This window comes from Pinus tabuliformis, chromosome 9 (genome assembly GCF_031772625.1).
Source record: "Pinus tabuliformis cultivar Carrire ecotype Pingquan chromosome 9, CPIR1, whole genome shotgun sequence".
In the NCBI taxonomy this organism is placed as follows: Eukaryota; Viridiplantae; Streptophyta; class Pinopsida; order Pinales; family Pinaceae; genus Pinus; species Pinus tabuliformis.
The window spans coordinates 126,145,141-126,171,645 of record NC_142307.1 but is presented as its reverse complement, the minus strand read 5'-3'; positions in this window follow the sequence as shown (position 1 = coordinate 126,171,645).

The window sequence follows — 26,505 nt, the reverse complement described above, 5'->3', positions numbered from 1 at the left end:
GGGGTTTTGTGAGTTCTATGATAATGTGTTATTTCTCTAATCAATGGTATTAAGATTGAATTGGGGTATGTGCACGATAACATAATAGTTAATATTACTATGTTTCATTGTGCAGAGATTTTATTGTTTATTCTTTAGGAACGAAATTAGGATGGGGTATTTTCGATAGAACGGGGGATGCATAGGAAATTAATGTTAAACTATTAAAGTTAATCTATTATTATTACTATTTTTCAATGTGAAAAACTTTGGTTGTACAGAATATGGGTTATGTAAGTCAGTTTCCTGAAAAAATGATTACATTAGCCAGAAAGGAAAATAGACAATTCTGTAATTTAAGTTGCGGAAATATTTTGAAATTAAGTTACCAAGAACAAAACAACAACTAAATTAGTAATATAGATAAATGTCATGCATGGAAATTAATTTTGTTATTTTCAAATTTAGGCAAAATTTCTTGTTCTAATGTTCAAAAACTTGAAGAAGGATTGACACAGTTCACAATTGTGTTATAGAAGTTATTCTAAACCAATTTTCTTTATTAACAAAGAAAAAAGAACACTATCTATATAAATTATGATGTATCCTCAATGTGGCTTAATTAACTTCTAGCTCAAGCTGAGAAGGGGGGAACCTTGTTCAATGGATATGATATCACAATCTCTTTCATTAGCGTCTTCCTCGACATTAACATCTTCTGCGTGAGCCAAATTATCCAGATGAAAACTCAATCTTTTGTTTTACAATTTCAGTCACTTCATCTCCAATTCTAGTATCACCATTTTCTTATTTAGAAGGTCAAAATGGACTCATGTTTCAGATTGAATCATTTTAGCATGCTTTGAGACCAAATCGATGATAAATTCCAAAGCACCGGCTATTGTAGCTAAAAATGTATTGAGCTTTTGTTTTTCAACCCCAGAATCATGCTCCATAAACTTCAATCTGTGTTACACTTCCTAATAGACATGGTGAATTAGGATTCTAATCCCTAAGTCTATCTCTGCAAAATCGCTCTAGCAATGTAAATATACCATGGATCTAACTTTCCTCAATTTTAAGCCTTTGTCTTTGTTGATAATGTCAATTTTGAGTCCGAAAAATGTAAATGTTCATTGCCTGAAGGACGTGCAGAGGACGACGCATGGGCAACAAAGTGGGGATGCATAAGGAAATTTATGTTGTTGACGCATAATTAATTTGTTCATGTTGTTGACGCATAATTAATTTGTTCATGTTGTTGACGCATAATTAATTTAACTATGAACAAATTTCAAATTAGTATTACTATGTTTCCTTTTGTGAAGCTTTACTTGTGCAAATATTTTATTGTGCAGAGGAGGGGTCATGTGCACAAGAAAGGGGGTGTAGATGAAAAAATAATTTTAAACTAATTTTCATTTAAAACTTTTACATATTTAGCTATTCGAAATCAAGGATGTGCGCAAAATGAGATATGTGCGAGAGAATGAAGGTGCAAAGGGAACTCTATAACTTTAATTTGTATTGTAATGAAAGATCCTATAATATCATCATAGTGCAAATACAGTATTCAAGGGAAATAGAAAAATACCAAATAATCACTCATACATGTTGATTAATGTAAGGCTTTTCTAGTTTTTGTTTTTTACGCTAAAAGTTTCAATTTGGTTTTCGTGTTTTAGATAGATTTCATTCTACGGAGTTTTCTCCACACTCAATACAACGTTTAATAAATTATTTAGAAATATTTAGAATTAAAATATTACCACTGATATATAACTATGGAAACATTTTGAATTTAAGTTACTGAGAGCAAAACAAAAGATAAATAAATAATATAGATAAATATCATGCATGGAAATTTAAAAAAAAAAATCTATAATAAAATATTTGATTCATTTTTCGAGCTTCAGACAGATTTCGTACAACATTTAGTAAATTATTTATCAATATTTAGAATTAAAATATTACCAATAATATATAGTAATATAATAATTTCGAAGAACTATGCGGAAAGGAAAATCTTACGAAAGTGGAGAGGTTCCATTATCACAACACAACCTTTAATCAGTTAATTAGTAAATTCTTTAGGAAAAAGAAGTCGATTATGTGGGGGTGCGGAAAAATAATTATTGTTCACACTTCCACAGCTCCTCCTAAAGTGAGCTAATAACATAGTTGTGGGGAGAGAGAACAACCTTTAATCCATTGATCATCAAAGTCTTTAGTGCACAAGAAGTTGATTCTGCTGAAGTGCGGAAACCAAACTCAGTCTGCAGGAGTTGTTCATTAACATTTATGCTTAGGGGGAAAGCTTCCTACAAATAGATTTCATTGTACAGAGAGGTTTCATTGGGGATACAAAAAGAATAAAAATAAATAAAATGCATTACTATTTTCTTTTAAATAAGCAACATTAATTTTTCAATAAGGACTTTAATAAAAATTAAATAAGAAATATTACTATTTCTTTTTAAATAAAATAGAAATTATCCATCATTAATAAGGTTCAATTCCATAAAACATACTTCCATTTAATCAATATGATGGATCATTAACCAAATTTTTCATTTTTTCGATTATATTATTATAGGTTGATGGATCATTGACCAAATTGTCCATCTTTTTTATTATAATGTTATGTGATGAGAATATGGGCATATGATATCACCATTAATAACAAGTGCACAATTTTTTGTATGTTGGCAGTGCATCATTTACCTATATTTCCAGCACAAAACATTATGATCGAGTAGGGTCTCCTAGTAATCGTAGGGATTCTCTTCAAAGCATCCCGGTGCATTTGGATAATAGAACATCAGCAAACAATATAAGTTGTTGTTCTTTGTAGCTACTCCTTTAACTCTTCTCCAAATTAGTAGTGTTGCTTTATCTAATCCTAGTGTGATTGTTGCGTTACTCAGTTCTTTTGTTGGGTTTGTTTCATTGATTGTGGTTTTATAGGTCTAGCAGATTCGCAAGACTTGACATTTTCGATAGATGATTATTACACTGGATTTAGTATTAGTATTTTCATATCTAGATTGATACACTTATGTGTGGAAAGTATGTGAAATTTTTTTAGTTCAATCCAAAAAGGATAGCATACACGTCTCACCTCTTAAATTTATAGCGACTCCTGCTAGTGCAAGGCTTTTCAGTTTTATCATTCTAATACCCAATAAGTTGTAATGGTTGTTTCCGTGCTAGTTTTTTTTTAGAGTAGCCTAACAAGGCTATATTTTTTTTTGAAATACAGTGGAAATTCTAACAAGGTTTTTGTCAAAATTCGACAGAGATTTTGGGAATCCAGGTTATAGTTGTCAAACTTCAGGATTTTGGGTGTCCCATAGGTTTTTGATAGTGTTGAATTCATTTCCACCATAAAAAAATGATTTAAACACTCTTTTGGTTAGTTTTTCTTTAAAAAAAAGGTAGTCGAATTCTAACGAAAAATGACTTTCCGAGCAAATTTGTGGTCTCGGTAGACAACGGTATTTTTTTGGTTGTCAACTGTTATCGATCCATTTGGGCACATCAAATACCAACATCCAAATCAGTTTTTTAGGGCTCATAAAACCCTAATTTCAGTTGCTTCATGCCCTAAACAAGTCACCCCTTTGAATGCCTCCTTCCCAGGCAGTTTCATGACTTGAAGAAATCCAGAAGTAGCCTCTAGAGGGACCAATGCAGGTAAGCCCTTGTAAAGGTGCGCTACAGAGCAATTGAGTCCACTACCAGGGTGCTTTGCAGAGACCTTAGGCTTCCTTTCACCTACAATGGGTGAGAATGAGTGAAATTCACATAGGGTTTGGGGAATATTCTTATCTTTTGAAGTCATCTAGAAGGTTCCCTCACTTATCAACTCCTATGAACTCGCAAATGGATGAGGAATGAGTTAAGGTGCATCCTATCCTCTCATCCCTTCCTCCATGGAACTAATTCTAAGTATGGAAGGCCATTTAATGCTACCATAATGACAAAAACTCCTTCATCTTCCTATAAATTGACCACTCATCTAAGTGATTAGGGGCTGGATTATGTTGAATTGTAAGGAGATAATGCTGCTATGAGATTTGGCTTTGAAGCAAGTATTGTAATGCTACAAGTTTTTCATTCTTTTGATGTGATGTGGATGGGATCCAAGCTGGAGGAATGGCTTTGAATCAAACACCAATGGTTTTATTTCCTTCTTGTATCTAATAAAGTGTTTGAACCTTTTTCCCATATGTTTGTATTGTTTCATAATGCTTATATGTGTGAATTGTATCTGATTCCTTTCACTTATATTCAATAGATCATATGCTTTGATCGGTTTTTTGTTTTCTGTTGTGTTTATAAGGTACTTCTCAAGTGGATTAAGTATGGAAGGAGCGATAAGATCGATACAAGGGAGACGAGAGGAAAGCGGAACTACAAGTAGGTCTTATATCTTCTCATCTTATCTATTGCTTATAGGAAAAGTCTAAAACACTTTAAACTATTGTTCTAGATACAACTACTTATCTAGGGAATTAGTATTTATCCGTAGATACCAAATTCTCCAAAAAAAATTGGCGACTCCACTGGGGAAGAATCCTCTTTCCTAGTAGCTTATCCACCTCCTAAGACATCCTTGCAGACCTTATTTGTGTTCATATATTGTAATTCAACTCTTTACATTGAAAAATTGGTCAAAATTGTGTCAAATTTCCTTTTGAAATGGCTCACTGTCACCAGCGTAGGCTTGTGAGGGACACAGTGCACTGCAGAGCACCCCTGGCTTAGGGACAGTGCTCTGAAGTGCACTATCTCCCACTTTGGGCTGCGCTGATCCTCCTAGGATCAGTTTCCCACCTTTGGAAAGTGTTTTTACCAACTTTTTCTCTATTTGATTGTTTGTTGATTGATCAATGAATGCTATGTCTCAGAAAATAAGTTTCTATCTCTTGGTCTAGCCCCACTTTGATTGAATTGATTAATGTTTCTTAATGTTGTCTTTATCATTATCAATCAATAGTCAAAGTTAAGATATAATTGATTAATCTTCATTTGAAAGAAAGTTTCGTAAAGTCTTCTCTTCCTTCGAATTAGAACTGTCGTAAAAGTATTCGTTCTTATGAAAGATTGATTGATTGTATGTGCATATTTCCTTTTGTCCATATTCACATTAAAGAAATCAAAAAAAATACATGCATGTTGCATTGGAAAAGTTTGTGTGTGTTCATAGGAATAGTGTAGGGAAATTGCATTTAGATTATGCTCTTTGCTCTTTGATTGAAATAAATCTAATTGCTCTATCCCTAAGTAGCTAAGATTTTCATCGTCAAATTGAATGGAAAGAATGCCTATCATGATAGTTGCATTCCTAGGAATTTCAGAATACATCACGTGGTAAACTTGAAAGGCAAATTCCTAAGCAAGATCAACTTAAAATTGACATCAATTTACCTAATGGAGCATTGTCATTAACAAGAACATTTAGTGGTTCTAGGCTAGAGACGTGTTCTGATGTCGTAAAACAAAGCAGTTGTCACTAACTTGTCTGCAATACATCCCGAGTGTGATACCTCATTCCATGTACGTGAGTATATCGTAGCTCGTCCACGTACCTTCAAGTATATAGGGCGGTGTTACAGTATGTAAAGTATATGGGAATGCTCTCACAGCGCTTATACGGACTAGGCCTCCATGTACCTTCAGGTATATATGGGAGGAAAACTTTAGGTTGCTATCCATCCTTAAGTAACCAAGTCGTCCACCTTGTAAACTGTGATACACCGAACACAGCATTCGAGGAGACTACCTACCCGTACTTCTTGGTTCGCCATGAGGTATTCTGCAGTTCACAGTTGCTTGGTAAACCTTTTGCCTAGTATACCCCTTTTTGTTTATTTCTTTTTTGATAATAAAATTAATCAGCAATCATGGAGGAACATCAACCCTTACCCCGTCGTTCGCGGAGAACAGTGACCAAACTGCCTTTACTGCCCGAAGCTACACCTATTCGGACAAAGCGGTCTCTCTTAACTGAGTCTAATACATCAAGAACTCCTATTTCTTCATCTGAATTACCTAAATAATCTATTTTGATAAGTACTGAGACTCCAGTTACTCCAACCATTTCTGGTACATCCGTTTCTGAAGAAGAAGTTTCATAATTACCTGAGGACATTAGTACTTATCCTAGTGAAACAGTAACCGACATTGTTCAACAATAAGTTGATTTTCAACTTTAAGTTGCTCAACAAGAAAGTACTTCTAAACTTGAATCAGTTCAACCAGAAGTTAATCCAGAACCTATCCCAATTCAAACTGAAGTTACATCTAAACTTGAAGTTGTTCAAGAACCTATTGCTGAAATTGTTGTTCATTTACGCGAACATCTGGACTTCGAATTTGAACATTAAGAAGTTGTTACTTTACCATAAGACGATCAACCGGTTACCCCTCGGACATCAGTGACTACTGAAACTTCAACTTTACCAACACTAGAAATATTTTATGGACCAGAAGGTGAAGTTCTTCCACTGGGTTTAATTTCTATGGAGGAAGAATTGGAAGAAGATTCTACACATGGAACCCCATTCCACTTTGGATTTGGGCTTTATCTTTACCCTCATACTCCTCATTTTACCACTCTATTTGATCCTGCTTATTTTCAAGTACATGTCGATTCTTTAGGACAACTTTTGGGTCAATTAACTATGGCTAAACAACCGTCAACATCCCTCACTGTATCATTTGATGCAGCTGCGGCAGAATCTTCTGATGCAACCTCTTCAATGTTTTCTACCACGCCTGAGTCACACCTATATGATGAATCATCCCTTCCCGATTGGTTACCAATCTTTGTGTGGAACCCACTCAAGGGTTGCTTCTACAACATGGTCATCACCCATGTCCTCAACCGGAATTTTACCTGGTTTTTCTCTAATGGGAACTCAATAGTTTGATCCTGCATATCAATATCAGGCTGGGCAATCTGATCAAAAAAGACCTATATATCCATTAAATACTGGATTGCCACCATACGGAGAGCAATATGCTTATTCACCATATCCTCCTTATTCTATAGGACCATCATATGGTAATATCCCACAGTATTCAGGTCAACCTAGAATTAGAGTTTGTCAACAGCAACCAACAATGTCAGTTCAACCAAGGCTCATGTATCCAACACAACCAATGCAAATTGTGTCAACTATTCCTACTACATCTGCTATTACTACTGTACCAAAGTCACAAGTTCAAACTATTGTTTCTCAACCAGTACAAATTGTTCCTTCTACCTTGCAACCACAAGTTTCAGTTCAATAAGTTCAAGTTTCTCAGGTTGTTGTACAACAACCACTTGTTTTTGGGGTTCAACAACAACGTCAGGTTAGTATACCCTTATCTGGACTGACCCAATCTTACATTGGTATAGTTTATTCACAACCTGACTAACCTTTCATTGTTGGGAAACAACAACTGTTAAATCAACGACAGTTGTACCAACAACAACAACAATTGTTTCAACAACCGTGGCAGCCTCAATTTCAACAACCCCAATTCCAGCAATTCCAACCCCAATTTGGACTTGCCCAATAGGCTCAACCTGGGTTTGGTCAATATCAAGCTTACCAAGGTCCTAGTCAACAAGGCTTTGCATGTTATGGACAACCAAAAATTCAACCTAGTTATCAACAACCACCTTATGTTGGGTTTGTTCAACAAAAACCTTACCAAGGTTACCAAGTGTAGATGCCCTATGTCGATATGCAAAGACCTATTGCTCAGGCAATTCCATCATATCCTGGGTATGCTCAACCTAGCTTGAATCAACAGTTTCCATTTGTAGCAACTTTAGAATTACTAGATTTAAATCGACTCAATAATGATCCAATCTTATATCTACCTTGGTGGCCGAAAATTCTGCATAAGTTACCATCTGACATTCCGAAATTTAACGGAAATCCTGGAGAAGACCCATCAAATCATGTCATGACCTTTCATTTGTGGTGTTCATCAAACTCCTTAAATGATGATTCGGTTACACTCTGTCTTTTCCAAAGAACACTTACTGGTTCGGATGCTAAATGGTACATCGAGTTACCAAGAGCCTCTTTCAACAAATTTACAACTTTAGCCACTACATTTTTGACCCACTTCCAGTTACCCATCAGATACGAGACTGGAATGGAACTCCTAACCAACTTTAAATAGAATACTGCTACCCATATATCAGATCATATTCATGAGTGGCGGTGTTGTCGTCGAATGGTTAAGATAGATGTTCCCGATCAGCTTTTAGCTGAGTGGTTCATAAAATCCTTGTTGCCATCAATCACCAAGGATGTGGAAAAAGGTGGAGTTGTCCCAGAAGAGCAAGTAATTTCTCGTGCCCAATACTTGGATTTGATTTACACACAATTTGGCACGCTCTACAACAAAATTCCCAATGCACCCCAACCAGCTTTCATTGTTCCTCCTCCTCCACAATCGAGTAAGGACTCTCATGCCAGCGATGGTGTGATCAGTTCTTCGAGCATGTGAATAGAAGGAAGACCATCTGGTCAAAATCTTGCCATTACCAATCAAACTACCAATGCATCAGAAAACACTCTTGCTTCTGAAATTAATGTCATGTCATCTAACAAAGGCAAAAATCAAAAGCAACCAGGAGGCAAGAAAATGGGAAAAACAAAAAGAAACAAGATAATCCCCCCCAGAGAAATCATCTTATTCCTATACTTCGGCAAGGAAACCTCATTATCCATGTCTAATCTATAATGATGAGCATTCTACAAGAGATTGTCCACACTACTCTGAGGTCTCTAAACTTTTAAAGACTTCAAATACATCGGCAGTGTTGACTGATCCGTTTCCAAACCCAGAGACACATTTTGTTGCAACATACCATGCTTCCACATCCCAAGTACTCATGTTATCCATCACAAAACCACAAAACAAAGCTTTAGCTTCAACGAGAAACAAAGATTATGGAAATCCACCATCATCATCGAATAATCAGGCCACTGATCAACCTAATCCTTCGACTTCAAATTCATCTGAAAATATTCCACCTATTGTACCAAAATTGACAATAAAACCACCAAAGGGAGTTTTACACAAATTGACATTTAACCCTCGGGCTCGAGTAGCTCAGAACTATAACATAGTGGAAGATCTTGCTCAATCGCCTTCTGCTATGTCGACACTCGAGGTGTTGCAAAATTATCCCTCCTAGAAGCAGGCTTTACTGTAAGAAATTGGTGGAATAGATCATACAGATTCTAATCTTGTGGTTTTTAACCATGTTGGATATACACCATAGTTACCGGTGCAATTAGCTTTCCTAATTCAAGTAAAACCTCTCAATAAGAATGTTCACCGAACTATTATTGATGAGGGGGCATCTACTTGCATTATTTCAATGAGCTGCTAGAAAACACTTGGTTCACCGCTATTGTCACGATCACCAACCACGTTAAAGGCTTTTGACAGAAGAACATATACCCCTTGTGGGATTTTAAGTAACCTGCAAGTTGTACTAGGGGGAAAAACAGTTACTATTGAAGTTGAGGTAGTTGACGGACCCCTTGATTAGAACATTTTACTGGAAAGGTGATGGGTATATGTTATGGATGTTGTGGTTTCCACGTACTTTCATACTATTGAATTCCCATTTAAGGGTGGAATCATAGTCATTGATCAGCTAGCCTTCTTTGCCAATAGTTCACGGGCTACAGCAAGCATTCTGTTGGTACACGGACCCCGCTGTCACTTCAAAATGTTGGAGTAGGTCTCTTTAAATATCCTTCCCTAATGGGTACTTTTGCGCTATTGTCACCATCTGATTTGGCGAAAGTGGCAAGAGTAGAGACTTGCAACATGATTTCCTCCACCTCATCTAATTTAAAGAGGATTACCAACGAGTTTCAAGATTGATAGTAATATTGAGGTGATGCCATTAAGCCCCATGAATTAGCATAGAAATCAATTTTTCAGGCTTGTGTGGCAAACCCAAATCCGCACTAAACAACTGTATGGGTAGACCGTTTGTTAGAATATGGTACTTCTTCGGATCCTTTTTCACGTATACATTTTATGGATGAAGGAATCATCCAATCAATGATGATAGGAGAAGAACCATGGGAATATTACCATGATCGTTCCCGTCTTTGAGATGGCATTGAAGATTATTCAAATGAACTAAACCACCCTTCAATGATTGATTTCCTTTCAAATTCAGTATTCATAGAAACGATAGAATCTGAGTGAAACCTGTCAAATATTGAAGAAACGGTTTCTATTAATATTTCGACCAAGCCTAATCTTGTAGAGAAAATTCATGTCGGAAAATCTTGTTCTCCATTGGAACTCGAGAATTACCGTACTCTCTTTCGTGAATTTAGAGATATCTTTGCATGGTCTTATGAGGAGATGCCAGGAATTGACTCTAGTATTGTTGAACATGAAATCAAAATGTACCCTGATGTCAAGCCAGTTCGACGACGGCTTCGACCTATTCATCCAAAGAAAGCCACTGCAATTAAAGCAGAAGTTGAAAAACGTTTGTGAGCTAGTTTCATTTACCCTATCCCTCTTACTGACTGGGTTTCCAACCTTGTTCCTATCATGAAGAAACAAGGGAAAATTCAAGTGTGTGTCGATTATAGGGATGTAAATCAAGCATGTCCAAAGCATAATTATCCTACTCCTTTTATCGAACAGATTATTGACGAATGTGCTGGATGTGAAATATTCTCATTTATGGATGGATTTTCCGGCTACAATCAAATAAATATCCGCCCACAGGACCAATCTAAAACATCATTTATTTGTCCACGGAGCACATTCGCCTATAGGACTCCCATTCGGTTTGAAGAATGTTGGCGCCATTTTTCAGAGGGCAATGAATTATGCCTTCCATGACATCAAGCACATTGTTCAACCTTACCTTGACGATTTACCTGCTCATTCACGAAAGCAGACTGATCACCCGCAACATTTGAGAGCAATATTTTTACAATGCCAACACTACAAGATACGACTCAATCCGCACAAATGTGTGTTTTGTGTTGTTTCTGCTTGATTGCTCGGATTTGTAGTGTCTAGAGAGGGGATTCGACTCAATCCATTAAAGGTTTAGGCAATTCTGGATTTGCCTCCACCTTCAAATATTTTACAGTTATAGAGACTCCAAGGGAAAGAAAACTTTTTGAGGAGGTTCATTCCTAATTACGATGAAATGGCTAAAGGTTTTACACGTCTTTTGAAAAAGGAGATACCCTTTCATTGGGATCAAGATGCACAAGCTTCCTTTGACACTCTTAAAGATATCTTGATTAGAGCTTTATTAATGTATTATCCAAATTACCAAAAAGACTATTACCTATATCTCACCATCGCAGATATGACCATTGGCATGGTTTTAGTCCAAGAAGAAAATGGGATTGAACATCCGATTTATTACTTGAGCTGTAATCTCAATGATAAATAAAGTAAGTACTCTTATGTTGAAAAACTAGCTTTGGCAGTTGTGCAAGTTGTTCAAATATTTCACCATTACATCCTATTATGGAAAACAACTGTCATTTCAAATTGCAACCCTATGACATACATCTTGTCATGTCAATTGCTGGGGGGAACATACTCAAAATGGATAGTTATTTACAGGAATTTTATTTGGAATTCATCAAGTCCAAATCAAAGAAATCTCTAGTTTTCGTTGAGTTACTATGCGACCTTCCCTCAACCTCCATTGATTCAACATCTGAACCATCAATTTTGGATGAGTATCTGTTTCTAATTTCATCATCTGACGCATGGTATGGAGATATACTGATCTATCTCCAAACCCAAACTTTCCAGCCTGATACCTCTCGCTCGCAACAGCGACATATGTGTTACCAAGCCAAAGATTATCTAATCATTGGTGACACTCTTTACCATCATGGTATCGATATGGTTTTAAGGAGGTGCCTCACGCATGAGGAAGCCAAGAAAGCATTGAATGACTTCCATTCAAGTGCTTGTGGTGGACACTTATCTGGATATGCAACCACACAAAGAATTCTCCGTGCTAGTTACTTTTGTCCAACTATATTTAAAGATTGCATTATTGCTATCAGAAGTTGTCACGCACACCAGATATATGACCGAAAAACCAGATTACCACCTACACCATTGTATCTAGTTGTTGCTATTGGCCCATTCGCCACATGGGGTATTGACTTTATGACATGTTGTCGTTCACTATTTTACCAAATGGGCCGAGGCGATGTCAACATTGAACAACAGTGGCGAAATGACTGCTCTTTTATTTTCTAACCATGTGGTTGCCCGGTTTGGTGTACCACAAGACATAGTTACAGATCATGGGTTGCATTTTCGCAATCACATGATGGCTGAATTGACTGCTAAGTTAGGACTATCACATGATAGTTCTACCCCTTATTACCTGCAAGTGAATGGACAAGTTGAGGCCATCAACAAAGTCTTTAAGCGGATGTTGCAGAGAATGATGGGGGTTCATAAGAGAAACTGGCTCTTAATCATGTACTCTGTCTTGTGGGCATATCGAACCTCGGTGAGAAATGCAACTGGATTCACACCCTTTCAGTTGGTGTATGGTTTGGAAACAATCTTACTGATACAATGTGAAATTTCATCACTCAAACTCGCGATTGACCTGTTACCTGACACTTCTGAAGAAAAAGCGTGTTTCTTAGAATTAATCCATTTGGATTATACCCTTCGTGATGCCGCAAGGGCTAACGAAGCACATAAGAAACATAATAAGGTGCAATATGATAGAAATGTCAAGCCTTGTAGTTTTTCGGAAGGAGACCTGGTCTTGCTTTACGATCAGGAAGCTAATAAACTTGGAGCAAGGAAATTCAAACCAATGTGGATGGGTCCTTATGTTGTCAAACGTGTTCTGGTAAAAGGTGCCTATGAGTTAGTAGATTATGATGGGATTCCATTGTCACAGCACAGAAATGGGCTATACCTCAAACGTTACTATGCTTGATTAAGTGTAGTAAAACTCACTGTATGTATGCTTTCATTGCATGTGTGTGTGTGTGTATCGTTTAGATATTTTTTATCTGGTTAGTAATCCGCTTTGCATTTGTTGCAGATGTTGAGTCTTTGGAACCTTTTGTTGGTTACGTCGATGGTGCTAGTCGTCGTATGCAGAATTTGTCTTCTGCAGCATGGGATATTTTCGCTCCAAGTGGTAAGTTAGTGAGTTTCCAAGGGATTTCTATCGATCGATCGATGAATAACATCGTTGAATATAGCATGTTGATTGAACTACTCTCTGATGCCATTTCACTTGGCATTTGCTGAATCATCATTAGTCTAGGCTCACAACTCGTTGAACTACAACTAACAAACATTTATATTGTCCTAAATCCAACAATTTTTTGTATGTTCCTTAGAGTTCGTATTTTGGAAAGACATTTTGAATACATTCAATATCCACATATTTCTAGAAATCTTAACACATTAAATAATTCTCTAGCGAATTATGTGTTAAATAGACATTTGCGACACATGTAAAAGTAATATTTTCAATTCACATCATCAGTTGAATAGGATTGCATATAACCATAGAAAACTCTGAAAGTAAAATAGATAGGTGTTTTAAAAGTTTTTACAAAATTTGTGTCCAAGACACATTTGGTCATCTAACCCAAAAAAACTCGAAATGTATGCAAAACACCCTAAGTAAATCTATTGGTGCTCATGGTAACAAGTCACATCCTATGCTATCATGCGCAAAAGCCTCGCCCAGCAGCTAGGAACACCAATAGTGTGGCGCTGCAGCCTCATAGGTAACTCCTCGATCCAAACATCTGGAATACCAAGGGTTAATCCCTCTATGTGATCCTACAACTCTGCTAAGGTCTCGACCAAATCCAAGTCCTAGAGAACTGCTCTCCCAATGTTTCTCCGTGTAGGCCCACCTGAAACCTGTTGGTGTCCCATGGGTCAAACAGTACCTACATCTGCATGCATAAGAGTAATTCTAGTTTAGTCTTGGAAACATTAAAAAAACACAAAAAACATGTAGAAACTTGAAAAATCAAAAAACACTTTGGTCAAACAACTTACTCATAGCACCCCATTATGCTCCAACTGGTATAATCAAATCTGGATCTCCAAGGAAATCCATCCCTGAATATGGATGCTCCTCGATGACAAGGTGTTGTCACTCGAGCCAACTGAAAAATGTATGGGAGAAAATGGTTGTTGAGTGACCCGCATGTCAAGCCATCAATTCGACCCACCTCTGCATACGTGGATCTCTGGGACTAGCCACACCCAGTGATACATGGTGTGGTTGCATCAATGGGATTCTCTCTAAGGCAAAAGCGATTAAGGTCGAACCATAGCAGAAATTCTTCATCTTACCGATTTTTACCTTAGTTAGTTGATATTTTAGTAAAGAAAGTGCAACCTCGCACCAATTGAAAACTTTTGGTTCTACACACTCCAGTGCATACTGCATATAAGATATGTTTTCCAGATGTAGTGTTACACTGCCAGCCAATTTTTCGATTGCGAAGATGGTCGTTCTTAAAGAAAAATAACCTACATCCCTGATATTTATTTTCCCATCCTTGCTAGGCTGTGTACCTGGCCGACAAAATTGTATAATATAATCTCTCACTGATTCACCTCCACGGGCAAATCCAGAAAGTGAGATGGGGCACCTCGCCTCAACAGTCTAGTAAGAAAGTAAATATCATCAATGGTAATAGGGGCCATCTTGTCCCTAATGTGAAAATGCTGATCGTCAGATCCCATTCACAAACAAGTAACTGCAGTAGTTCTATTTGTTGCCTCATTCCGAACAACTTGAAGTATTTGAGTAACCCGTAGTTTTTGAGGGCCCCAATTGTACCTAGATTGTTTAGGGAAACCATGTCTTATTCTTCATTCTCTCTTTCTCACCATGTAATCGACATTCTAATCCAATGAAATCCTGAAACAAAATCATAATCTTAATTAGGATCCTTTCCATGCAAAAAACAGGACAAATTTTGGAGCAAACAACTAAACAAACTTGGGAAACTCACCCAACGCAGCCAAGGCATAGAGACAGTGCATTGAAGAGCATGCAGGCTTCTATCTTGGTGCTCTTCAGTGCATTTTTCAATGTGAAAGCCTGTGTTGATCCCACCGAAAAAAATGAAACCCCAGGGGCCCAAAAAAGCCCTGAAATTTGCATGAAATGACAAAAGAATGACTTGAAATGAAAGTAGAGAAGTTTAGTTCCTACCTAGTCTGGATGGCTTGAGAAATGGTTCGCAGAATCTATCGCAATCAGCTGGTGAAGATTGAGGTAAAAACTAAGCTCATAGCACAAAATTGAATGGTAAGTTCCAAATGGTAAAATGTCATGGTAAAAACTTTTTTTATGTTTATTTCATGTTCATTAATGGAGTAACATTAGTATTTACCTATTTTTGCCTATGAAACAGATATTTTTAATCAATTTGGTGGTGTTTTGAGCAGGTTTTGCAACTGACTTACAGAATTCAACGTGTTCAATTGTAAATTGTACCTTTGACCACAAAGCACACTTTTATCTCTTTTCGAGCTCTGTTAAAAATGAAAACAGAACCCCCTTGGAGTCCTCTTTAAGCTCTTTTCAGACTCTCTAAACATGAAAAGATTATCAAGTGCTTGTTCTTTCCAGCTCGTTAACAGGTTGGAAATGATATATTTCTTGTATTATTTTACGCTTTTTCGGGCTTGAGAGATTAATTTACGAAAAAGAACTTGTGGAGTTATCTTTTTCGTTAAACTCGTTAAAACATCAAATAGCAACAAACTTGTCCATCTAGACAAGACCGAGTTTCACCTTCGCTAGACTCGTTAAAACATCAAATAGCCATGGATTCGCCCTAAGGGTGAAATTATACAACAAGCATATGTTAGCCTCCTCAAGCTTGATAAAAATAAAGAGGTATTTGTCGCCAATGACTGGGAAAAATGGGAAAAGGGGAAAACCACTTTATGGTAGCAAGTCGCTCTTGACCATGACACTTTCACTCCATCACCATGACTATTTGGGTTGGGTTATTAGCTCGATGGTTATCACACCGTTGGTCTATCATACCATCCATCATTTTGTTTTGGGTCAATGCTACCAATCCACTTTAGTTTCGCCGACATGTTCAAGAGAAGTCATTCAGTCAAAATTCATCCTTTACAATACCATAAACCTTCATTTTCATGACCGCCATTCCTGAACCTTGTGTCATCAGTCAAATTCCATCTCCAAAATCACTACACTCATTTCCTGCCATTCATGTGGGATACGTCAAGGCCCTCCTACGACAGGTCACTTCTTGTCGACATCAGCTCATTATCCAAGAAGTTGACTTAGAAACACCCATTCAGTACCTTGAAGCTTGCATGCATCAATGGCGGGTTTCTCGCTTTCAGCAATAGGCATAAATCAATGGCCTTCGACCGAAAGACTTTGTATGGTGTTCGACATCAAATCATTCATTCACACCATGAAAAATGTATTGCAGTACCTTGAGGATCATTATCATTATCGGTGATTTCTCTCGCATCTGTTAACAACTTACATCATTAGTGTTGGAAATAATACTAAGAGGGGGGGTGAATCAGTATTATCAGATCAATAATTTAATTTTCCAAACAGATTTGTATACGCTACTTCAGCTAAGTGAACTAACATGTATACGTGACTATACTTAAGGCAACCAACGTATATGCAGAGAAATTTTGATTTACCCAATTATTATGCATTGAACTTTAACTAGTATATCAAATATTTATTAGACAGTGCAGTAAAAGCAGAATAAATCATCGCACATAAGCAACACACATGAACACCAAGATATAAGGTAGAAACCCAATGTGGGTGAAAACCACCTGCTTTTGTCGTCTCTGTCTTCTTTTGATAATAATAAAATATGTTTACAATTTTGTATTGGTGCAGACTTATACTAGTACGCAAGCTTCTACCTGTAGAAGGTTACAACCTTCTCTCATTCTCCAGCTTCTCCTGGAAGGGAGCTACAACCCCATAACTCTTGTACTAGCCGATATGTTTACTAGTACATAGGCTGCGACCTACAGAAGGCTATGACCTTCTTTCTTCCTCCAAGGACCACATTTCATAAATTTTCAAACTGGATCCATCAACAACATCAATATTGTAATTCAATCATCAAATACATCTGCATCAACCAATCACTTTCTGAACCAACCACAATCGAATCAATCAATCACTTTGACAACCCATCAATCTAATCATTCAGAATATTGTCACCAGAATACAGTAACCAGAACCCAAAACTTTGCAACAGTAAACAGAAACAACTGAAACATATTTATAAGGTATATGCTACTTCCATGTGTTGAACCTGCATGTATACGCACTTTTCTCAAAGCCAACCAGCGTATACATCTGCAAATATTAATTCATAATTCTACAGTTATTCCAAACTTCAGTTATACCCAGATCATAATATTTACAGAACAACACATATGTCAGTATACAGATCTAGAATAAACATGATGAAACCATATAAAGATACTTCATTTCAAGCCTTAAGATCTTGATCCATCATTAGATCTTATCCTCCATCAACCGCTAAGGTTCATCCCTAGTTCAGATCAAGCACAGCACCATAAGCCAATAACTTGCATACTAGATCTCACACTTCATCAGATATTCGATACTTGCACACCTTAGCCTAATGATCTTCTCCTCCTTTTATAGTTTTAGTCCTTTCTCAATACCATGGACCAAAGCCACTTAGGACCAATACCTTGGACCAAATACCTAGGGTCAATACCTTTGACTAGATACCTTGGACCAATACCATGGATCAAAATACCATGGACCAAATACTTCGAACCAAAAACTTAGTTTGCCAAGGTATACGCACTTTTCCTTCTGTGAAAGTGCATGTGTATGTATACGCTGCTTGTGGTCAGTGAACCTGCGTGTATACACACCTTGGTCAAGGTGAACCTGTGTATACCTCTCTTTCTTCATTATGTGTAGACTGATCCGTAATTATTTGTTGTTAACCTACTGCACTGTGATCTTTCATCTAAGTGAGTTTTCATCAAGGACAATACATGTATCATAATGCTAACAATATCCCCCCTTGTACTTGATGGCAACAACAACACCAAGTCACTCTCCCCCTTTGACATCAAGGGAAAAGGGTCATGCTCCCCTTCTGACATACATTATGCTAATCATACTCCCCCTGAGTACATGCTGACTTCTCTGATATGCTGAAGTGTATTGATTGAGCTCCCATGATTGAGTCCATGCTCCCCCTGAGCACAAGCAAAGTCTGCAAACATGACTCTATACATACATCACCAATGACCTTCCTATTACCAATGACTCATACATACATCCTTCTCCCAACCAAGTTGGGATATACCAAATTTGACTCATCCACCCAACCAAGTGAGGATATACCAATTGTTTATACATGACAAAAACAAGAAATATTACATCATACATCCCATGCATAGTGGGGTTACAAATTAGGTATTTTCATGACCTTTATATTAAATGATATACATGACATTTATAATAAGGACAACCAATATAAACAAGACCATGATAGTCATCAGCAACTATCATACACCATATATGATCTGCACCATCAACAACATCAGGATCAACAGCCTGAATATTTCTATCATGAAAAGAGTCACCTGAATCAAAACAATTATGCGGATTTGTACCAAGATCTTCTAAGATAATGCCAACAATGCATTATTAGAAGCATATGCTCCCCCTAAACTTGTGCCGGATGTTCACTGTCATATCTAATTATTGCATATATCAATAAAAAATATCAAGGCATCATCATCAATCATATATACATCAAGTTATCAACAACTTATGAGGACCAACATATTTCCACATGTTATCAGCAGATTGTATCCATCATCAAACAAAGCAGATAATTGACAGAACCATATCAGACCCCTTTTCCTTGAGTTTGGCCCATTACTTTTCCTCAAACCAACATATACGCAGTTGTGCCCACAAAAACCCACGTATGTACGCGACTACTCTATATGAAACTCGCGTATAACAACCATTCTCTAAAAAATAGGATTTAACAACAGGATGATGTAGCAACTACTCCCAGCTTTTTCCTAAGATATTCAAATGTCTCTCTGGGCAGTGGTTTAGTGAATATATCAGCAACCTATTCTTTGGAGGGAACATACTCCAATTTGACCTTTTTTTCAAGCACTTGTTCAGGTAGAAAATGATATTTGACGGGTATGTGCTTGGTCTTGGAGTGCATAACTGGATTCTTTGAAATGCTGATGGAACTTGTATAATCACATAGAATGGAGATGGGTGGAGTACATGTGATCTGAATGTCTTGTAAGGTTTTCATCATCAAAAGTAGTTGTGTGCAGCAAGATGCAGTAGCCACATATTCTGCTTCAGCTGTAGATAACGCAATTGAACTTTGTTTCTTGTTGAACCAAGACACTAACCTGGAACCCATATGAAATGCACCACCACTAGTTCTTTTTCTGTCATCAACACTTCCTTCCCAATCTGCATTTGTATATGCATGAAGAGTAAGATTTGTATCTCTAGGATATCATAAACCAAAGTTCTGTGTTCCTTGAAGATATTTGAAAATCCTTTTGACTGCCTGAAGGTGTGATTCCTTTGGATTTGCTTGGAATCTTCCAACTATTCCTACTGCATGCATGATGTCAGGTCAGGTACCTATTAGATAAAGCAGACTGCCAATCATGGATTTATAAGTTGGTTAATGTATTGTTGTTGATTCATCATTTGAGTTGAGACTGCAACCTGTTACCATCGAGGTACATACTGGTTTAGAATCTTCCATGCCATACTTTTTCAAGATCTATTTGAGATATTTGGTTTGTGAAAGAAAAATACCATCTTTATTTTGTTGAACTTGTAGACCAAGAAAATAGGTAAGCTCACCAAGCAAGGACATTTCAAATTCTTGTTGCATTACTGAAGCAAAATTCTAACTCATGGATTCTTCATTGCTACCAAAAATGATGTCATCAACATAAACAACAATTATTAGCAATTTATCGGTGTCAATCTTTGTATATAGATTGCTATCTGCTAACCCCTTTGAAAAACCCTGTTGGTGGAGATATTTGTCAAGACAGTAATACCATGCCCTTGGAGCCTGTTTTAGACCATAGAGAGCCTTTCTGAATCTGCATACAATTTTTGCATCATTTCCAAGAATGAATCCTTCTCGTTGTTCAATATAGACTTCTTCTTCTAAGTCTCCATTAAGGAAGGAATATTTTACAGCCATTTGGTATACTTTGAATTTCTGAAAACTAGAAAGAGCAAGAAACATCCTTATGGCTTCAAGTCTAGCAACAAGTGCAAAAGTTTCTTCAAAATCTATACCTTCTTGTTGAGCATATCCTTTACAAACAAGTCTGGCCTTGTTTCTAATAAATTCTCCATTTTCATTCAGCTTGTTTTTGAATATCCATTTAGTTCCTATGATATTCTTATCATGAGGTCTAGGAACTAATTCCCAAGTTTATTCTTTTCAATTTGCTCAAGTTCTACATTCATGGCCTTGACCTAACATTCATCTTTTCATGCTTCATTTACATTTTGAGGTTCAGTGGAGGATAGTAATACTAAATAGCTTGAGGTTTCTGTAATAGTTCTTCTTGTCTATACACCTACCTCTTTTTTCCCTAAAATTTGAGTTTCTAGATGATTTTTCTAAACATACCTGGATGGAGTCTTTCCTTGTACCATTATCTCTTCTTCTGGCACTTCATTAGTTTCTTCTTCAGAATTAGTGTGATTTGATGTGGGAAAAAAATCCCCATCTTATTCATTGTCATAATCTTCGGTTTTTATTTGTTTTGGATTTTTGCATGCTTCATCAACCACAACATCAATACTTTCAATAAGTTTCCCAAGTATTTTATTATAACATTTATATCCTTTACTTTGGGAAGAGTAACCAAGAAGAATACCTTCATCTACTCTGGTTCAAACTTACCAAGTTTTTCGCTAGTCCTTTTGATGTAACATTTGCTTCCAAAAACTTTAAAGTATTTTACAGTAGGAGTCTTACCATACCAAATTTCATGTGGAGTTTGAATGTTTTTTACCTGAACGTTTGCTTGGTTGAGAATAGTGACGACAGCGAATGAAGCTTCACCCCAGAAGGTTGCAGGAGTTCTAGATTTATATAGCATAGCTTGAGCCATTTGTTGAACAGTTTTGTTCATTCTTTCTACCACTCCATTTTGTTGAGGATTCCTTGTGGTGGAGAACTACCTTTTTATTCCATGTTGTTCAAAAAGTCAAAGAATTTATTCGAGGTAAATTCCCCTCCTCAGATTTGAAGCATTTGATTTTGCGATCTGATTCATTTTCAACCAAAGCTTTGAAGGCTTTGAACTTTTCAAATGCTTCATCTTTATGCTTTAGAAGACCTATCCAACACATTCTGGAAAAATCATCAATGAACAATATAAAGTATTCTTCTCCACGAGGTGACTTTTTCCTTGATGCTCCATATAAATCAGTATGAACAAGTTTAAGAGGCTTACTAGTTGACCCTTCTTTTTCAATGAAGTGAGATCTAGTTTGCTTACCAAATTGACATGGTTTGCATATTGTATTTTCAAGAATGTTGATATCTGGAAGATCATGAATAGCCAGAAATCTGCATGCTTTTCTTATTTGAGAAAAGGTTAGATGTCCCAATCTTCTATGCCATAGCCAGTTTTCATCATTTTTTCTTAGATAGCATTTTTTTTGTCCTCCCTTGAGTATGTATAAGTTGTTTGAAGTTCTTGTACCATTGATCATGGTTTCTCCTGTATCAAGCTCACGAACAACACATTCGTTTGATCGAAACACCACTTCATTTCCTTGATCACACATTTGATTGACACTCAACAGGTTATGCTTTAGACCATCTACATACATAATATTCCCAGCTTTAACCTTTTCTTTCAAGGAAACAAAGTCTTTACCTTTTATGACAGCAGGAGTGTCGTTTCCAAATGAGACATTCTTTTCCTTTTCTAAGGCATTATATGAGTGAAGTTTTTCTTTGTCATCTGTCACGTGTTTTGAGCATCCACTGTCGATGTACCATTGATTTTCTTATCCTTTTCATACAAGGCTATACCACATCTTTCTGTTTGTGGTTCTTTCTTTCTCCATATTTTGGGATTTAATGGAGTTTTCTCCTTTTGAGATATTTGCCAAAATTTACTCCTGCATTCAGATTCTTCATGGCCAAAGTTGTTACAGATTGAGTATTCTATTTCATATTCAAGAAGAGAAAAGTTATTATAGGAAATTTTCTTGATCCCTGTCACATTCCTTTGATTTCGTACTTCCCTAGTCATGATGGTTTTGTAAGCAACACATTGAGCAGCTTTGTGTCCAAAATTATGACATGAGAAACATTTACCATTAAAGAAGTTCTTGCGATTATTGAATCTATTTACCTGGTGGTTGTAGTTTATATTGATATTCATCTTTGAAGAAAATTGAGTATGATTTACCTGAGGTTGGTTGTGGCTTCTGTTCATCCTTGAAGCAAATTGAGCCTGATTTACCTGGTGATCTGCTTTATGCCTTTGTTGATGATTTTCATACTGTTCACTGTTCTTTGCTGCATCAAGATAGCTTTTAGTGGAGGTTGACGGCTTCTGTGATTGAGATGCTTCTTTAGTATATCCAAGACCTGTCTTTATCAGAGGAGAACGCTGCACTTTGATAATTTCATTTAAGGTTTCTAATCCTTTAGCAAATCTAAGATTGAGAGATTTTTTTTTCTCAAGATCCTTTCTTAGACCCACAATTTCACATTCTAGTTTTTCATTGTGTTTTTCTCTTTCAGCAAGTTGGTATGTCAAGGTATCTATAACCATATTCTTTTCTTCTAAACAGATTTTGAGTTTAGAGATTTCTTCATGAAGGTCATCTTCTTCTAAAGCATCTAAAAAAGTATCATCTTCATAAGCCATTAGAATTCTATAGTCATTACTATTTTCATCTTCATCACTTTTCGATAAACCATCACTATCTTCATGAGTATAGTAACTCTTTTTACTTACACTTTGTTTTCTATTCCACTTTGCAGATTCCTTCCCTTTATCATATTTATCTTTATGAGGACATTTGTCAGCATAATGACCGACTCTATCATGGGCAAAACATTTGAAAGGTAGTTTACCTCTAAATCTTCTGGAACCCCGTTGAAGCTTCTTAACAAAGTTTACTTCATCTTCTTCTTCTGAAATATGTCCTGATTCATTGAGTTTTTTCTTTCCTTTTGTTGAAGCTTTAAATGTGGCTCCTCTTATATCTGATGGGCCTCCATTTCTCATCTCAAAGGTAGTTAAGATTCCGTGAAGCTATGTCATAGTGATAGTCTGTAGATCCTTTTTTTCTTCTATGGTAGATACTTTTGATTCAAATTTAGCAGACAAGGATCTTAAAACTTTCTCAACTAAGGTAACTTCCTTTATCTCTTCACCCAGATTCTTCTTGCAATTAAAAACCTCATCTATACGTAACAAGTAACTAGTTATACTTTCATAATTGTGCATCTTAAGAGTTTCCTATTGAATTATGAGAGTTTACAATTTAGCACGTTTTACCTGAGAGTCTCCTTCGTAGCTTAGAACAATTTTGTCCCATATTTCTTTGGTTGATTTGAAATGCATAACTTTGAAAAACTCTAATTGTGACAGACTTCCCAATAATGTATTGATTGCCCTGGCATTGGTTTCATAATTCTTTTTACCTGTCGTATCTGTAGGAATTGTTTATGGAAATGTATATCCTCCTTCCACGATTTCCATACATCTGTTCCAAGTGATTGTAGATAGGTTGTGGTTCTTATCTTCCAATAAACAAAGTTGCTCCCATCAAATATTGGCGGTCTAATGGATCCCATGCTTTCTTGATTACTCATGATGATGTATCTCCCTTCAAGTGATCAAGCTTCTTCTGAAGGACCTGCTTTGATACAAATTGTTGGAAATAATACTAAGAGGGGGGTGAATCAGTATTATCAAATCAATAATTTAATTTTCCAAACATATTTGTATACGCTACTTCAGCTAAGTGAACTAGCATGTATACGCGACTGTACTTAAGGCAACCAGCGTATATGCAGAGAGATTTTGATTTACCCAATTTATCATGCATTGAATTTTAACCAGTATATCAGAGATTTATTAGACAGTGCAGTAAAAGCATAATAAAGCATCACACATAAGAAACACACATGAACACCAAGATATAAGGTGGAAACCCAATGTGGGTGAAAACCACCTGTTGTTGTCATCTCTGTCTTCTTTTAATAATAGGAAAATATGTTTACAATTTTGTACTGATGCAGACTTATACCAGTAAACATGCTTCTACCTACTGAAGGTTACAACCTTCTCTCATTCTCCAGCTTCTCCTGGAAGGGAGCTACAACCCCCTAACTCTTGTACTAGCCGATATGTTTACTAGTATGTAGGCTGCGACCTACAAAAGGCTACGACCTTCTTTCTTCCTCCAAGGACCACGTTTCATAAATTTTCAGATAGGATCCGTCAACAACATCATTACTGTAATTCAATCAAATACATCGGCATCAACCAATCACTTTCTGAACCAACCACAACTGAATCAATCAATCGCTTTGACAACCCATCAATCTAATCATTTAGAATATTGTCACTAGAATACAGTAACCAGAACCCAAACCAAAGCCCAGAACTCTGTAACGGTAAATAGAAACAACTGAAACATATTTCATAAGGTATATACTACTTCCATGTGTCGAACCTGTGTGTATATGTGCTTTTCTCAAAGCCAACCAGTGTATACATTTGCAAATATTAATTCATAATTTTGCAGCTATTCCAGACTTCATTTATACCCAGATCATAATATTTACAGAACAACACATGCGTCAGTATACAGATCTAGAGTAAACATGATCAAACCATATAACCATAATTCATTTCAAGCCTTAAGATATCAATCCATAATTATATCTTATCCTCCATCAACCGCTAAGGTTCATCCCTGGTTTAGATCAAGCACAGCACCATAAGCCAATAACCTGCATACTAGATCTCACACTTTATCAGATATTCGATACTTGCACACCTTGGCCTAATTATCTTCTCCTCCTTTTATAGTTTTAATCCTTTCTCAATACCATGGACCAAAACCACTTAGTACCAATACCTTGGACCAAATACCTAGGGTCAATACCTCGGACCAGATGCCTTGGACCAATACCATGGATCAAAATACCATGGACCAAATACTTCGGACCAAAAACTTAGTTTTCCAAGGTATACGCGCTTTCCCTTCTGTGAAAGTGCATGTGTACGTATACACTACTTGTGGTCAGTGAACCTGCGTGTATACGCACCTTAGTCAAGGTGAACCTGTGTATACCTCTCTTTCTTCATTCTGTGTAGACTGATCTATAATTCTTTGTTGTTAACCAGCTGTATTGTGATCTTTCATCTGAGTGAGTTGTCATCAAGGACAATACCTGTATCATAATGCCAACAATTAGCTGGTAATCAGATGGTGTCTTCCCATGTTCGACTTCAGATCACATATTCACATGGTTAGGCTCATACTTGAGCAAATGATCAAACGAGATAGAAGTCCTTGGATCTAGTTTCATACATCCGGGCTGCAATTTCAGGAGTACTAAATCATATGTACAATGGCTTTACATTGATGGTCATTTTGATCATGGGTCTATATCTGTAGACGACTGTTTATGTACATGTAATGAAAGTTTATAAGCTGAGAATGGGTATGCATTCCCTCAGAAATTCATGTAAAATCAAATATCATGATATATGTATTGTAATTGATGCAAGTCACCTTCCACTTTGATACCTCCTCATCACATCGTAAAGCATTTCATTCGACATTGGCATTTTTCCAACTTCATGCTTTAGGGGGCAACTATTATAGATCCATTTGGGCACATCAAATCCAAACATCTAGATCATTGTTTTAGGGCTCATCAAACCCTAATTTTAGTTGCTTCATGCCCTAAACAATTCACCCCTTTGAATGCCTCCTTCCCAGACAGTTTCATGACTTGAAGACATCTAGAAATAGCCTCTAGAGGGACCAGTGCAAGTAAGCCCTTGTAAAGGTGCACTGTAGAGCAGTTGAGTCCACTGCCAGGGTGCTCTGCAGAGCACTTAGGCTTCCTTTCACCTATGTTGGGTGAGAATGAGTGAAATTCACATAGGGTTTGGGGAATATTCTTATCTTTTGGATTCATCTAGAAGGTTCCCTCACTTATCAACTCCTATGAGCTTGAAAATGGATGAGGAATGAGTTAAGGTGCATCCTATCCTCTCATCCCTTCCTCCATGGAACTAATTCTAAGTATGGAAGGCCATTCAATGCCACCATTAATGACAAAACCTCCTTCATCTTCCTATAAATTGACCACTCATCTAAGTGATCAG